Source organism: Mustela nivalis (assembly GCF_964662115.1).
Source record: "Mustela nivalis genome assembly, chromosome: 7".
NCBI classification, from domain to species: domain Eukaryota; kingdom Metazoa; phylum Chordata; class Mammalia; order Carnivora; family Mustelidae; genus Mustela; species Mustela nivalis.
In genome coordinates, this window is record NC_139026.1 from 98,564,250 (window position 1) to 98,581,760 (window position 17,511).

A 17,511-nucleotide genomic window follows, 5' to 3' on the forward strand; every position below is an offset into this window, starting at 1 on the left:
TATATGTTTCTAGTAATACATCCGTTTCTTCTAGGTTGGCCATTTTTTAGCATAACATTTTTCATAATATTCTCTTATAACTCTTTGTATTTTTGTGGTATCAGTTAATTCTCCTCTTTCATTTTTAACTTGGTTCATTTGAGATGCTTTATTTCTTATTTTTTATGAATCTGGCTAAAATTTTATCTATTTTATTGATTTTTTCAAAGAAGCATCTCCTGGTTACATCGATGTTTGATTGTTTTTTAGTTTCTATTTAATTTATTTTGGTTCTAGTCTTTATTATTTCCCTCTTTCTACTGGTTTTGAATTTCATTTATTCCTTTTCTAGCTCCTTCAGGTGTAGGGTGGGATAGTTTATTTGAGATTGTTCTTGCTTCTTCGGGTAGGCCTGTGTTGCTATAATAGTCCCTCTTAGAACAGCTTTTGCTGCCTCCCAAAGATTTTGAACCACTGTGTCTTCCTTTTTGTTTGTTTTCCATTTATTTTTTGATTTCCATTTATTTTTTTGATTTTTGACTTATTGGTTGATCCATTCATTGTTTAGTAACATGTTATTTAAGCTCCAAGTATTTGTGCTCTTCCAAGATTTTTTCTTGTGGTTAACTTCTAGTTTCATAGCATTGTTATTGGAATAGGTACATGGCAAACTTCAATCTTTTTTAATTTATTGAGACATGTTTTGTGACCTAACATGATCTATTAAGGAGAATGTTCCTTGTGTACTGGAAAAGAATGTGTATTCTGCTGTTTTAGGATGGAATGTTTTGAATAAAGCTGTTAGATCCAACTGATGTGTTAATCAAAGCTATGGTTTCCTTGTTGATTTTCTGTTTGGATAATGTATCTGTTGATTCAAGTGAGGTGTTAAAATACCCTATTATTATTGTATTATAGTTGATAACTTCCTTTTTGTTTGTTATTAGCTGCTTTATGTATTTGGGTGTTCCATGTTGGCATGCATAAATATTTACCATTGTTGTATCTTTTTGTTGGTTTGTTCTGTTGATGATTACATAGTGTCCTTTTCTTAAGTTGTATTTATTTTAGAGAGAAAGCATGTGTGCAGGTGTGAGTGAGGGAGAGGCATAGAGAGAGGGTGGGAGCCCTGGAGCAGACTCCCTGCTAGGCGTGGAGCCCATCTTGGGGCTCAATCCCAAGACCCTAAGATCATAATATGAGCTGAAATCAAGAGTTCAACACTTAACCGACTGAGCCACCTAGGTTGCCCTTTATCATGTCCTTCTTTGTTCCTTGTTATAAACCTTTGTTTTAATGTCTGTTTTGTCTCGTATATGTATTGCTATGCTGGCTTCCTTTTCATTTTCATTTGCATGATAAATGTTTTTCTATCCTGTTGTTTTCAGTCTGCATGTGTCATTAGGTCTGAAAAGAGTCTGTTATAGACAGGATATAGATGAGTGTCACATTTTTTTTTTATTTTTTTATTTTTTATAAACATATATTTTTATCCCCAGGGGTACAGGTCTGTGAATCACCAGGTTTACACACTTCACAGCACTCACCAAAGCACATACCCTCCCCAATGTCCATAATTCCACCCCCTTCTCCCAAACCCCCTCCCCACAGCAACCCTCAGTTTGTTTTGTGAGATTAAGAGTCACTTATGGTTTATCTCCCTCCCAATCCCATGTTGTTTCATTAATTCTTCTCCTACCCACTTAAGCCCCCATGTTGCATCACCACTTCCTCCTATCAGGGAGATAATATGATAGTTGTCTTTCTCTGCTTGACTTATTTCACTAAGCATGATACGCTCTAGTTCCATCCATGTTGTCGCAAATGCAAGATTTCATTTCTTTTGATGGCTGCATAGTATTCCATTGTGTATATATACCACATCTTCTTGATCCATTCATCTGTTGATAGACATCTAGGTTCTTTCCATAGTTTGGCTATTGTGGACATTGCTGCTATAAACATTCGGGTGCACGTGCCCCTTTGGATCACTACGTTTGTATCTTTAGGTTAAATACCCAATAGTGCAATTGCTGGGCCATAGGGCAGTTCTATTTTCAACATTTTGAGGAACCTCCATGCTGTTTTCCAGAGTGGTTGCACCAGCTTGCATTCCCACCAACAGTGTAGGAGGGTTCCCCTTTCTCTGCATCCTCGCCAGCATCTGTCATTTCCTGACTTGTTGATTTTAGCCATTCTGACTGGTGTGAGGTGATATCTCATTGTGGTTTTGATTTGTATTTCCCTGATGCTGAGTGATATGGAGCACTTTTTCATGTGTCTGTTGGCCATCTGGATGTCTTCTTTGCAGATATGTCTGTTCATGTCCTCTGCCCATTTCTTGATTGGATTATTTGTTCTTTGGGTGTTGAGTTTGCTAAGTTCTTTATAGATTCTGGACACTAGTCCTTTATCTGATATGTCGTTTGCAAATATCTTCTCCCATTCTGTCAGTTGTCTTTTGATTTTGTTAACTGTTTCCTTTGCTGTGCAAAAGCTTTTGATCTTGATGAAATCCCAATAGTTCATTTTTGCCCTTGCTTCCCTTGCCTTTGGCATTGTTCCTAGGAAGACGTTGCTGTGGCAGAGGTCGAAGAGGTTGCTGCCTGTGTTCTCCTCAAGGATTTTGATGGATTCCTTTCACACATTGAGGTCCTTCATCCGTTTTGAGTCTATTTTTGTGTGTAGTGTAAGGAAATGGTCCAATTTTCCCAGCACCATTTATTGAAGAGGCTGTCTTTTTTCCATTGGACATTCTTTCCTGCTTTGTCGAAGATTAGTTGACTGTAGAGTTGAGGGTCTATTTCTGGGCTCTCTATTCTGTTCCATTGATTTTGTGCCAGTACCATGCTGTCTTGATGATGACAGCTTTGTAATAGAGCTTGAAGTCCGGAATTGTGATGCCACCAACGTTGGCATTCTTTTTCAATATCCCTTTGGCTATTCGAGGTCTTTTCTGGTTCCATATAAATTTTAGGATTATTTGTTCCATTTCTTTGAAAAAGATGGATGGTACTTTGATAGGAATTGCATTAAATGTGTAGATTGCTTGAGGTAGCATAGACATTTTCACAATATTTATTCTTCCAATCCAGGAGCATGGAACATTTTTCCATTTCTTTGTGTCTTCCTCAATTTCTTTCATGAGTACTTTATACTTTTCTGAGTATAGATTCTGTGCCTCTTTGGTTAGTTTTATTCCTAGGTACCTTATGGTTTGGGGTGCAATTGTAAATAGGATTGACTCCTTAATTTCTATTTCTTCTGTCTTGCTGTTGGTGTAGAGAAATGCAACTGATTTCTGTGCATTGATTTTATATCCTGACACTTTACTGAATTCCTGTATAAGTTCTAGCAGTTTGGGAGTGGAGTCTTTTGGGTTTTCCACATATAGTATTATATCATCTGCAAAGAGTGATAATTTGACTTCTTTGCCGATTTGGATGCCTTTAATTTCCTTTTGTTGTCTGATTGCTGAGGCTAGGACCTCTAGTACTATGTTGAATAGCAGTGGTGATAATGGACATCCCTGCCGTGTTCCTGACCTTAGCGGAAAAGCTTTCAGTTTTTCTCCATTGAGAATGATATTTGCGGTGGGTTTGTCATAGATGGCTATGATGATATTGAGGTATGTGCCCTCTATCCCTACACTTTGAAGAGTTTTGATCAGGAAGGGATGCTGTACTTTGTCAAATGCTTTTTCAGCATCTATTGAGAGTATCATATGGTTCTTGTTCATTCTTTAATTGATGTGTTGTATCACATTGACTGATTTGCGGATGTTGAACCAACCTTGCATCCCTGTAATAAATCCCACTTGGTCGTGGTGAATAATCCATTTAATGTACTGCTGAATCCTATTGGCTAGTATTTTGTTGAGTATTTTCGCATCTGTGTTCATCAAGTATATTGGTCTATAGCTCTCTTTTTTGATGATTTCCTTGTCTGGTTTTGGGATCAAGGTGATGCTGGCCTCAGAAAAAGAGTTTCGAAGTTTTCTTTCCATTTCTAAATTTTGGAGCAGTTTCAGGAGAATAGGAATTAGTTCTTCTTTAAATGTTTGGTAGAATTCCCCCGGGAAGCTGTCTGGCCCTGGGCTTTTGTTTGTTTGGAGATTTTTAATGACTGTTTCAATCTCCTTACTGGTTATGGGTCTGTTCGGCTTTTTATTTCTTCCTGGTTCAGTTGTGGTAGTTTATATGTTTCTAGGAATGCATCCACTTCTTCCAGATTTTCAAATTTGTTGGCATAGAGTTGCTCATAGTAAGTTCTTATAATAGTTTGTATTTCTTTGGTGTTAGTTGTGATCTCTCCTCTTTCATTCATGATTTTATTTATTTGGGTCCTTTCTCTTTTCTTTTTGATAAGTCGGGCCAGGGGTTTATCAATTTTATTAATTCTTTCAAAGAACCAGCTCCTAGTTTCGTTGATTTGTTCTATTGTTTTTTTGGTTTCTATTTCATTGATTTCTGCTCTGATCTTTATGATTTCTTTTCTCCTGCTGGGCTTAGGGTTTCTTTCTTGTTCTTTCTCCAGCTCCTTTAGGTGTAGGGTTAGGTTGTGTACCTGAGACCTTTCTTGTTTCTTGAGAAAGGCTTGTACCACTATATATTTTCCTCTCAGGACTGCCTTTGTTGTGTCCCACAGATTTTGAACCATTGTATTTTCATTATCATTTGTTTCCATGACTTTTTTAAATTCTTCTTTAATTTCCCAGTTGACCCATTCATTCTTTAGAAGGATGCTGTTTAGTCTCCATGTATTTGGGTTCTTTCCAAACTTCCTTTTCTGGTTGAGTTCTAGCTTCAGAGCATTGTGGTCTGAAAATATGCAGGGAATGATCCCAATCTTTTTATACCGGTTTAGTCCTGATTTAGGACCGAGGATGTGATCTATTCTGGAGAATGTTCCATGTGCACTAGAGAAGAATGTGTATTCTGTTCCTTTGGGATGAAATGTTCTGACTATATCTGTGATATGCATCTGGTCCAGTGTGTCATTTAAGGCCTTTATTTCCTTGTTGATCTTTTGCTTGGATGATCTGTCCATTTCAGTGAGCGGAGTGTTAAAGTCCCCTACTATTATTGTATTATTGTTGATGTGTTTCTTTGATTTTGTTATTAATTGGTTTATATAGTTGGCTGCTCCCACGTTGGGGGCATAGATATTTAAAATTGTTAAATCATCTTGTTGGACAGACCCTTTGAGTATGATATAGTGTCCTTCCTCATCTCTTATTATAGTTTTTGGCTTAAAATCTAATTGATCTGATATAAGGATTGCCACTCCTGCTTTCTTCTGATGTCCATTAGCATGGTAAATTCTTTTCCACCCCCTCACTTTAAATCTGGAGGTGTCTTCGGGCTTAAAATCAGTTTCTTGGAGACAACATATAGATGGGTTTTGTTTTTTTATCCATTCTGATAGCCTGTGTCTTTTGACAGGGGCATTTAGCCCATTAACATTCAGGGTAACTATTGAGAGATATGAATTTAGTGCCATTGTATTGCCTGTAAGGTGACTGTTACTGTATATGGTCTCTGTTTCTTTCTGATCTACCACTTGTAGGCTCTCTCTTTGCTTAGAGGACCCCTTTCAATATTTTCTGTAGAGCTGGTTTGGTGTTTGCAAATTCTTTCAGATTTTGTTTGTTGTGGAAGCTTTTCATCTCTCCTTCTATTTTCAATGATAGCCTAGCTGGATATAGTATTCTTGGCTGCATATTTTTCTCGTTTAATGCTCTGAAAATATCATGCCAGCCCTTTCTGGCCTGCCAGTCTCTGTGGATAAGTCAGCTGCCAATCTAATATTTTTACCATTGTATGTTACAGACTTCTTTTCCCGGGCTGCTTTCAGGATTTTCTCTTTGTCACTGAGACTTGTAAATTTTACTATTAGGTGACGCGGTGTGGGCCTATTCTTATTGATTTTGAGGGGCGTTCTCTGAACCTCCTGAATTTTGATGCTCGTTCCCTTTGCCATATTGGGGAAATTCTCCCCAATAATTCTCTCCAGTATACCTTCTGCTGCCCTCTCTCTTTCTTTTTCTTCTGGAATCCCAATTATTCTAATGTTTTTTCGTCTTATGGTGTCACTTATCTCTCGAATTCTCCCCTCGTGGTCCAGTAGCTGTTTTTCCCTCTTTTGGTCAGCTTTTTTATTCTTTGTCATTTGGTCTTCTATATCACTAATTCTTTCTTCTGCCTCATTTATCCTAGCAGTGAGAGCCTCCATTTTTGATTGCACCTCATTAATAGCTTTTTTGATTTCAACTTGGTTAGATTTTAGTTCTTTTATTTCTCCAGAAAGGGCTTTTATATCTCTCGAGAGGGTTTCTCTCATATCTTCCATGCCTTTTTCGAGCCCAGCTAGAACCCTGAGAATTGTCATTCTGAACTCTAGATCTGACATATTACCAATGTCTGTATTAATTAGGTCCCTAGCCTTCGGTACTGCCTCTTGTTCTTTTTTTTGTGTTGAATTTTTCCATCTTGTCATTTTGTCCAGATAAGAGTAATGAAGGAGCAAGGAAAATACTAAAAGGGTGGCAACAACCCCAGGAAAATATGCTTTAACCAAATTAGAAGAGATTCCAAATCATGAGGGGGGAGAAAGGGGATAAAAAGAGGTTCAAAAAGGAAGAAAGAAAAAAAAAAAAGAAAAAAGAAAAAAAAAGAAAAGAAAAGAATTAAAAAAAAAACAAATAAGAAAAATATAGAAAAGAAAAAATATATATATTAGATAAACTAGTTAAAAAACGTTAAAAAATAAAATGGTAAAATTTAATAAAAAAAATTTACCAGAAGGTGAGAAAAAAATAAAAAATGAAAAAGAAAAAAATTAAATTAACTGCAAGACTAAAAAAAAATAACAGGAAAAAGCCATGAGTTCCGTGCTTTGCTTTCTGCTCCTCTGGAATTCTGCTGCTCTCCTTGTTATTGAAACCGCACTACTTGGTAGGTGAACTTGTTCTCCACTGGATTTCTTGTTGATCTTCTGCGGGAGCAGCCTGTTGTAGTGATTCTCAAGTGTCTTTGCCCCAGGTAGAATTGCATGGCCCTTACCAGGAGCCGGGGGGAGTAATCCGCTCGGGTTTGCTTTCAGGAGCTTTTGTTCCCTGAGCGCTTTCCGTAGAGTTCCGGAGGACGGGAATACAAATGGCGGCCTCATGGTCTCCGGCCCGGAGGAGCCGAGAGCCCAGGGCCCCACTCCTCAGTGCGCCCTCAGAGAACAGCACCCAGTAACTTCCATCTGCCTGACCTCCGGCCGCGCTCCGAGCTCACCAAGCCTGCGACAGGTTCAAGGTAACATTGAGCTGTGAGCTTACTGTCAGCTCTGTCTCTGTAGCTGGCTTTCCCGTTCCAATACCCGCAAGCTCTGCGACACTCAGACACCCCCGATCCTTCTGTGACCTTGCGGGACCTGAGGCCACGCTGACCCCGCGTGGGCTTGCCCCAGTTTACCCTCTGGAGCGATGTCCCTCAGCGTAACAGACATTTAAAAGTCCTGATTTTGTGCGTCGTTGCTCCGCCGCTTGCCGGGAGCCGGCCCCTACCCCCGGGGTCTATCTTCCTGTCACTTTGGATTCACTTCTCCACCGGTCCTACCTTTCAGAAAGTGGTTGTTTTTCTGTTTCCAGAATTGCTGTTCTTCTTGTCTTCGATCTGCCGATGGATTTTCAGGTGTTTGCAATCTTAGGTAAGCTATCTAGCTGATCTCCGACTAGCTGAAGTAGTCTCAGCCTGCTACTTCTCCGCCATCTTGACTCCTCCCCTCCATCCATGTATTTTAATGCATGAATTTTTATTGACATCTTTGTTTCCAATCCAGTAACATAAGTTTATTCCAGACTTCTCCCTTTCCTTTGTAACTTCTTTCTCTAAACATGGAAAATTAAGTTCATTATATACAATGTATATCCTTATATTGCCAATTCTAATATATACATAAAGGCATTTCAGAATTGCTAAATCGTACCTATGTGAAAAACCAATTTATCAATAGAATTTAGTATTTCTTGACAGTTCCTTTTGTCTTTAGCCTTACAGTATCTAGTGAAGACTCTATTTTTCCAAAGTAAAATATTAGTTCCTTTCTTACTCAATGTAGTTATATTATTCATTTGTGACACAGTTTAGTTCATTTGTTATTTTTATTCCACTTTTTTCTTTCTACTTTCCTTTGTTCTCTTCAGATTTTTTGAGGGTTTGTGAAACTGTACTATAAATATTAACAATCATGACTACATAAAAATATATACTAAGGGAAGTGTCACTTTTTCTCAATCCCTGCCATCCTATCCTATTTCTCTCCTCTTTCCAATCCTTTCCCCTCCTTTAAGTATCAAACCTTTTTATTTTCTGGCTCATTTTTTCTGCATCTTGCTTGCAAAGGTAAAAAGATAAATGTGCATTTTCTTATGTCCTCTTCTTCCTTACATGAAGGATGGCAGGTTCTTTTTCATTTAATTTCATTTAATTTATATTAATTTGTGGGGCTGCCATAACAAAGTACACACACTGAGTGGCTTAAATAACAAATTTATTTTCTTACAATTCTGGAGGCTAGAAGTCCAAGATCAAGAAGTTGACAGGATTGGTTTATTCTGAGACTTCTTTCATTAATTTGTAAATAGCTATCTTTTCTCTCTGACTTCTCATGATCATCTTCTCTGGGTGTATTTGTGTCCTAATTTCCTTTTACTAGCACTAATCATATTGGATTAGAGCCCACTCCAATGACCTCATTTTGACTTAACTCTTTAAAGACACTATCTCCAAATATAGTCACATTCTAAAATAGTGAGAGTTCAACATATGAATTTTCGGGAACACAATACTGCACATGACAACTAGAAATCCCAGAAAACAGTTCATATTTCAGTTGATAGAAATATACCTCTTTGTTTTTTGTTGTTGTTGTTGTTATTGTTTTTAAACAGCTTCCTAGAATTCCATTTTGTAGATGTGACAGTATTGATTCAACCACTTTCTTTTGCATGATCAGACAGGTTATTTCTAATATTTTGCATTCACAAACAGTGTTGCAAATAATAACTTCATACACATCTATTTTTATACGGATGGAAACTTGTATTCAGGATAGGTTTCTAGAAGTAAGGATCTAGGTGAAACAGTGCATATGTAGTTTTGTTAGGTCTTGAGAAATTCCCATCTAAAAGAATTTTACTGGTTTGTATCTCAAACATCAGTGTGTTAGAGTGGGTATTTCACTAGTGTCACAGAATTTTTTTAATCTTTGAAAATTTGATAGATGACAAATAAGGTTATTAGTTATTTTAATCTGTATTTCTCTAATTAAAAGTGAATTTATTTTGTCTGAAGGCCATTCTTATTTCTTATTTGAATTGTCTATGTTTTTCCAAATTTTAAGTGCAGTTTTGGTTTTTGTCACCCAATTTTTAGTGTTCTTTACATATAAAGCATAGTATCCTTGGTCTTCTACATATAACATGTATATTATATTCTCATATATAATATATATAGTAAGGATTTTCCCTAATTATTGTCAATTACTGTCTTTTTGATATATTTATGATTTTTTAAAACTATGTAGGATACCACACACACACACACACACACACACACAAATACACACACATCAAACTTTCAATTTATATTTGTTACTGGTAGAAACTCTTTCCCTGACCCCAAGGTTAAAGAAGAATTCACGCATTTTTTCTAGTATTTGTATGTTTTTGTTGTTTACTGAAGTATAGTTGATACAAGTGACATTAGTTTCAGGTATACAATATAGTAATTCAGTAAGTCTATATAGTATACTAAGTACTTATAGGCTTTTAACCTTTAGATCGCCAATAAATTTTGAGCTTATTCTTATGTATAGTGTGATATATGGATCTAATTTCATTTTTTTCCAAGTAATTACCCAGTTGTTCTATACCACCTAGAAAACATTTGGCTCTGACCCAGTGACTTAATAAACAATTTATTGTATATATGAATTTCCACATTTATTTTGGTCTATTACTGGGCTTTTCTAATCAATGTTTCTGGTCTTTCTGTCTGTTCATGTATCAATACCACATTGTCTTAATTGTTGACTTTATAGTACATTTTAATATCTGGGAGAACAAGTTCTACTGAATGTTTATTTTCCTCAGTGTTTTTCTGACTATACATCCATGCTCAGTTTTCTAGGCAGACTTTAGTATCAACATGTCTAATTCTTTAAAAACTTGGTGATGCTTTTATTAGGATTTCACTGTATTTGTAAATTAGGGAGAACTGAAATTATATAATGCTGAGTCATCCTATGCAAAAGCAGGGAGATACTTTTCAATTTGTTTGAGTCTAATTTTGTGACTTTTTAGTAGTGTTGTAAAATTTCCTTCATATTGGTTTGCACATTTTTTGTTTGTTTATTCCTAAGTAGTTAATCCTTCTTTTTTGCCATTATATATGAGATTTTTCTCTACCATTATATCCTTTAACTGCTTACTCTGTTTGTGTGTGTGAAGGCTATTAATTTTTGTTTGAATGTTAATTTGCTTCTTAATATGTTACTTAAATAACTCATTTTATTTTATCATTTATTCCCTGGGGTTTTTAAGTTTTGACAGGTGAAACTACAGATAGTTTTAATCCTTTTTTTTAATACATTTTTATGTATGGAATAAGTTAAATTTTTTTTAATTGTAATGGCAAATATCTCTAGTGCAATGTTGAATAGTAGTGAACATAGTGGTCTCCTTTCCTTATTCCTAATCTCAGTTGTAATGCATATAGTATTTCCCCATCAAATAAGATAGTAACTTAATATTTTAGAAAATGATGAAGCACAGAACTCGTGTTTTCCATATAGAATTTCTGTTATTAATATCTAACTTTAGCATGGTCAAAATTAACTACCCAATATTGATATTTTATTATTAACTAAAGTTCATATGTTATTCAGATTTCTTTAGTTTTTATCTAATGTCCTTTTACTGTTCAGGATGCCATTCAATATATCACAGTACATTTAGTAGTTTCATCACTAAGGCTTTCCTTCATTGTTGACAGTTTCTCATATTTCCCTCATTTTTGATGATTTTACAACCCTCATTTGGGTTTTACTGATGTTTTCTTCATGCTTAGACTTTGGGTAGGTGCTTTCAGAAGGAATGCCACAGAGATAAAATATTGATTTCAGCATTCATACCACGGTTACTACCAACATGATGTATCCCTGTTGATGTAAAACTTGATCAATGGTCTGTGGTGGTGTTTATCATGTTTTTCCACAATAAAGTAATTGTTTTTGTTTTTGTTTTTTGTTTGTTTTACCCCTCCATAGTATACTCTTTGAGGAACTCATTATGTGCAGTCCACACTTAAGCAGAGGGGGTTAAGCTGCATTTCATGAGGAAACTACATAAATTATTTATAATCAACCGGCATAGATTTTATCTGTTTTCCTATATTTATGTATTTAATATTTTATGTATATTTGTATAGACTCATGGAAGTCATGCACAGTTTATTTTGCCTTTAGTCTTGCAGACTCCACTTATTTATAGTTATTTAGGTTAGTGACATTCCCCCTCATCTCTCAGTGGAGTGGTTTTATATATTTGTATTGTAGTTGCATTATTTGTCATGTTCTGCATTCTAACCTAGGATCTTATAATTTCCTAAATGATTTTATTTTTAAAATTGGTGCAAATCAACGTTCATTTTTGGTGGTTTAATTTTCTATATGTATTGCCAAATATAAAGTGTCATGTATCTACTACTTTGGTATCACAGAAAATAGTTTTATCACACTAAAAAAAAACCCCAATTCCCCTCAAATTCCCAAATACCTGAACCATACCTGTTCAGTTTTCTTCCCCTTCTTGAAAACTAGTGGTTATAACTGATCTGTTTACCATCTCTATGGTTTTTCTTTCTCTACAATATCGTATAACAGGAATCAAACAGTATGTAACATTTTCAGATTAATTACTCTCATTTAGCCATACAGACTCAATGTTCAGGCATTTGCATTGTTTGCAAAGTACTCATTTTTTTCTTTTCCTTTCTAACTTAGTTTATTTTTATTATGGTTCAGTAACCCACTGTATAGTAGTACATCTTTAGTTTTTGGTGTACTGTTCAGTGATTCATTAGTTGAGTGTAACAGCCAGCGCTCATCATGACACATGCCCTCCCTCATACCTATAAATAGTATGAATAGTAGTTTTCATGTCTTTGCTTAAGTTACCCATTGGTCTTTCTAGTTGCCTAGCTTTCCTTTAGAATCCTTAGCATATTAATCATGGGGATATGAAATTTCCTCCTGGTAAATTCATATCTATACCACATCTGAATCTGGTACTGATGCTTGCTTTGTCTCTTCAGACTTTTTCCTTGCCTTTTAGCATTCCTCATGACTTTTTAGGTGAAAGCCACATGCTATATTGGGTAATAAGAACTTTGTTTATCTGGATAATATTTGAGCTCTTTTTAATGCTTGCTGTGGCTGTGGATATCATACCATTGTTTCATATTCCTGCAGTAAGTTGGGTTTTTTTTTGGTTTTTTTTGTTTTTTTTTTTTTTTTGCATTCACTATCAACTTTGGGTTTCACATATTCTGTCTCAGAAAGTCAGTATCTTAATATTTTCAGCTGTAATCTGCTGTTGATGAATTAAATTTCTGTTGGTACGGGGTTCACCACCAGGAGAAGATCTTTATCAAACCTTTACCGTGAGAACCTGGTGGGGTTTCTTAACACTCACAAAACTATGGAGATGCCGATTTGTGACTCATTGAAGTCTCTCATTGTTACCCTAATCCGCTCTCAGACACGAGTGATTTATTGTAATTACTAGTTATGTGTTCTAAACAATTAATGACTCCATCACCTTTTGTTCCAAGATTTTGCCTGTTTCCTTCTGGGTTTTCCTGTCTCTCCATATGTGGGCATGACATTTTGTCCTGAAACTCCAGTTTTCTGTTCAATTTAAGAACAGCCATTGATTTTAAGTTTTTTAAGCGTTGGTTTTGTTTTGTTTTGTTTTTTCCTTGTTGTAAGTACCAGAGAGATGGCTTTAAGCACTCTTAATGTTGGTACTGAAGCAAGATATCCTGTAAGTTAGGTTGAAAGGCCTACAAAATATTTTGCCTTATTAATTATTTGAACTCTTTCCTGCAAGTTTAGAAGAGTTATTCTTTAGCTTTGAAATTGAAGTTTTATTTTGATAAGTCTCAGAGTTGATCATTTGATGTTAATTATTTTAGGTACCCAGTGAAATGTCAGTGGTAGATTCGGGTCTTTTCTATTACTAGTTTCCTTAGATTATAGTTTTACATAATAACTATATTCCATTGTTCTATTTCCTCAAGGGACTTTAATACTATAAATATAATTCTTCTGTGCATTTTTACTACTTCTAATACTACTGTCACTTCCATTTCTACTCCTTTCTTTCTGATCATTTTGACTTGTTTATGTCACTTTGGTTTCCTTGATCTTCTGGCTTTTTTGATGCCCTTTATTAATAAAGGGTTTGACTCTTTTCTACTTTGGGTGTCTTTTAATTTATTATTTATTTCTAAGCCAATTTTGTCTTTTTTATATATTTCTTTGCTGAGTTCATATAAACCTTTTCTTTTCTTCCAGATTTTTATCCACTTCTCTTTGTAATTTGTAAATTTCTGATTCAAGGTATCTCATGTCATTAAGTGCTTGCTCAAGTACATTTAATCTTTTTTGGAGTTTTGACTTACAGTTTTCTCATTTCATGGATTTTTATTTATTTATTATTTTTTGGTAAGGGGTGTGGATTTTTCTCAGTTGAAATTGTGAAGTTCTTCAATTATATGAAATTCTGTTCACTGAATTTATGCAATTACTTGGTATGAATTTATTATCCTAATGTTCATTTTCAACATTTCCAAACATTTCACAAAATTTCTAATTTAATGTTAGGTATCCTTTCTGTCAGAGTTTTCCTTATTTGTTTTGGTGGCCATATGGTTGTGATTGTAAGTCTTATTTTATAGATTTATCTTGTCTTACAGGATCTTAGAACTTGTCTTTATTTTTTCTTGTTCCTTTCCTACTCCAGTTCTAAAGGATGCTTCTTTTCCTCCCTAGAATCTGTGTCTTTCAAAGACTAACCTTTAACTTACATCTGGCTCTTTAAATTATGTCCCTCCCTTTAAATCATATAACTGCTCCCTTAAAATCAACTCCAGTTTGAGGCTTATTCCTTGTAGCTTGTATTCTAATGTGTATGGTTACATTTTTAGTACTTTCAGATTTAGAATGGACTCAGTCTTTTTGGTGTCAGTGTCTGATCACACTCGGACCATCATCATATATCTTTCCTTATATGCCTCCCTCCCCTATTTTTTTTTGTCCCTCTACTATTGCTAGATTAAAGCTCTTGACAACATGAGGTTGTATTGGAGAAGGTCTTGGAGAAGGTCATGGAGAGGACATGACTGCAAGTTGACTCATGAGCTGGTTCAGGCATTGGAGCCTTGAGAGAGCAAGTTGTTGTTGAGACTGTCTGGATGTTACAGTGGTTGAATCCCAGTAAGGCCTCCATACAACCCTTTAAGATCAAGTGGATAGGGGCGCCTGGGTGGCTCATTTATTAAGCATCTGCCTTCTGCTCAGGTCAGAATCCCAGGTTTGTGGGATCCAGCCCCCATCGAGCCCCACATTGGGTCCCTTGCTCAGCAGGAAGCCTACTTCTCCCTTTCTCACTTCCCCTGCTTATATTTCCTCTCTTGCTCTCTGTCATATTAATGAACTAATTAATTAACTTTAAAAAAAGATTCAGGGGGATAGGTGCAGAGAACTACTGTTTTGCTGATGTCTAAGACAAGCCTCATAAGTTTCTGTGCTTACTAAACTTTCCATCTACCAGTCTGGGGTGGCCAGCCTCTTTCTTCATTGTCTCCCTGCCCTCCCTCCTTGTTCAGGGACCAGTTGTGAATTTCACCTTGTGGAAATGTCAAGGTTGTAAACTGAAAGGTTGAAGGCAAGGTTTGGTATTCTTTTCTCTTTTTTGCTCAGGGTTAATTTGAAATGAGTTATTCTCTTTTCTCAATGTATGCTGAGGATATATTTTCCACATAGAATCATTTCTCTATTGTATTGTTGTGTATTGTCCTGAGAAGAAATATTAGGAGGTAGATATTAAGGCTAGCCATAGTTGTCTATCTCCATTTCTTTTTATATTTTCAATGTAAAGTTAGTTCTAGCCTCTCCAAGAGAAGTTATAATCTTAGTTATTCTAAATGCACATTCTTCTGTAGGATTCTGAATGATACAAGTGGCTCTCACTTTTAGAATGTGATGTTGGAAACATTTATATCCATATTAGTGATATCCACTAAGGAAGGCATTTGGGAAGCAATTTTATAGTCCTGTAGTGCTTCCTCTGATGAATGTGTCCTAACACTGTTTGGAAGTGCTTTCAGAACTAGTTTCTACTCCACATTTAAAAATTGCTCAGCCTAGGGTGGCTGGGTGGCTCACTTGTTTAAGCCTCAACTTTTGGTTTCAGCTCAGGTCATGATCTCAGGGTCATAAGATGAAGACTTGCCTCCAGCTCCCCACTCTGTGAGGATTCTGCTAGAGAATCTTTCTTCCTTTCCATCTCTCTCTGCCCTCCCTGCCTCCTCTCTCTTAAATAAATAAATAAATATTAAAAAAAGTAAAAATTCCAAAGCCTTTCAGTTACACCTTATCTTTGACTCTCAATGATAATGCTGTGCTTGAGCTTAGCATTATCTTCATTATGTTCAACTATTATCATAAAATTGAGTTCAGTCTCAAAGGAAAGTTTTCCTGTTCTTCAGTCTATTCATAGAATTGTTTTGGTGGCACAGAAGACAATTTTAATAGAATAATTAAAAATGTTTTAGAAAAGCAAGATGACAATTTTGAAAGAGGAAACACTAATTTAGATGCATAATGTTAGTGCTGTCGCTTAAGAATGTTCTCCTAACCTTATAGTTTGAGTTCCCATGTGGGTAGCAAGCATGAGTTGAATATCTATGACTACAATAACATAACCAGTTCATCTTTTCTATTTCATTTTTTATGTCAAATAAAAAGTAAAGATCAGATAGTTATTTTGCTTTAAACCCCATACTACTTTTACAAATGCTTTATTATAAGTGGAATTTATTTAATTTTTTTAAGGTTTTACTTTTGGGGGCACCTGGGTGGCTTAGTAGTTAAGCGTCTGCCTTCCGCTCAGGTCATGATCCCAGGGTGTTGGGATCGAACCCTGAATCAGGTTCCCTGCTCGGCAGAAAGCCTGCTTCTCCCTCTCCCGCTCCTCCTGCTTGTGTTTCCTCTCTCACTGTGTCTCTCTCTGTCAAATAAATAAATAGAATATTAAAAAAAAAGAAAAGATTTTATTTTTACTTGAGAAAGAGAGAGAGCTCCACTAGCAGGGGTAGAGAGGAAAGGGACAGAGGGAAAGGGAAAAGCAAGCTTCCCGTTGAGCAGGGAGCCCTGGGATCATGACCTGAGCTGAAGGCAGCCACTGAGCTACCCAGGCACCCTGGAACCTATTAAATTGTATTAACTCAAAGCTATACTAATATACCATAAAAAAGATCTTATTGAAGTTGGTATCATGGATAACTACACTAGGTTTTTGTTGTTGTGTGTGTGTTTTAATAAGACACTTCTCAATTTTTGTTTATGGCTTTGTAATTCTTACCATGGTATATGATAAGCTTTACCAAGCCAAGTAAAATATCTTCCCTTCTTCGTAGTTACTTACCTGGAAATGTATAGTGTTCTTTTCTATCTGTGCATTTGTACTGTTAGTATATGTGACAATTTTCCTTGTCACGAAATAATAAAAAATAAGGAATATCCAAAAAATGCAGTGACAATTAAAATACAAAAGTCTCTTCAGTGCTTGTGATTTTCTTTTGTATCCTTTTATTTCCATTCATTTTTTTTTGTGATAAAAGATAATGATTTTGATTCTCTCAAATACAGAATGTTTTAAAATAATCTCATTACATATATATATTCTGTACTGTTCTTAAATGTGAAACCCATGATATTTATTCAAAGTGAAAATTTATACTAAAGTAAGTATATCTCTGCTCATTTACCTTGTGTTTAGTCTTTCAAATTCTCATGCACTGCAAGTCAGTATGCATCTCACACTATGAGAGTAAAGAATGAAGCCAGCATTCTGCCATTGAGGAAAGACAAAACAAAACAACAAAAGATTTCCTCATTTTAAGGTACTCAGACAAGAAACTTCCATGAGTCTGAGAAATTTATTTTTTAAAATAAGGATTATAGCTTCACATATTAAGATAGGCTGAAGTAATAGTTATCAAGGTGTATTGATTATTTTTTAAATTCATGATTATCATCATTAGGTTATAAATCCAAACATTCAGCACTACAGAAGGGCCCAAGGCCTGAAGCCTGGAATTTTGTATTTCTGTCAAGTGGGGTATATCCCATTTTAAAAATTTGGCAAGTATTTCCAGAGATTTAAAATGTGAATAACTTTCCTTGTTCTTTGTT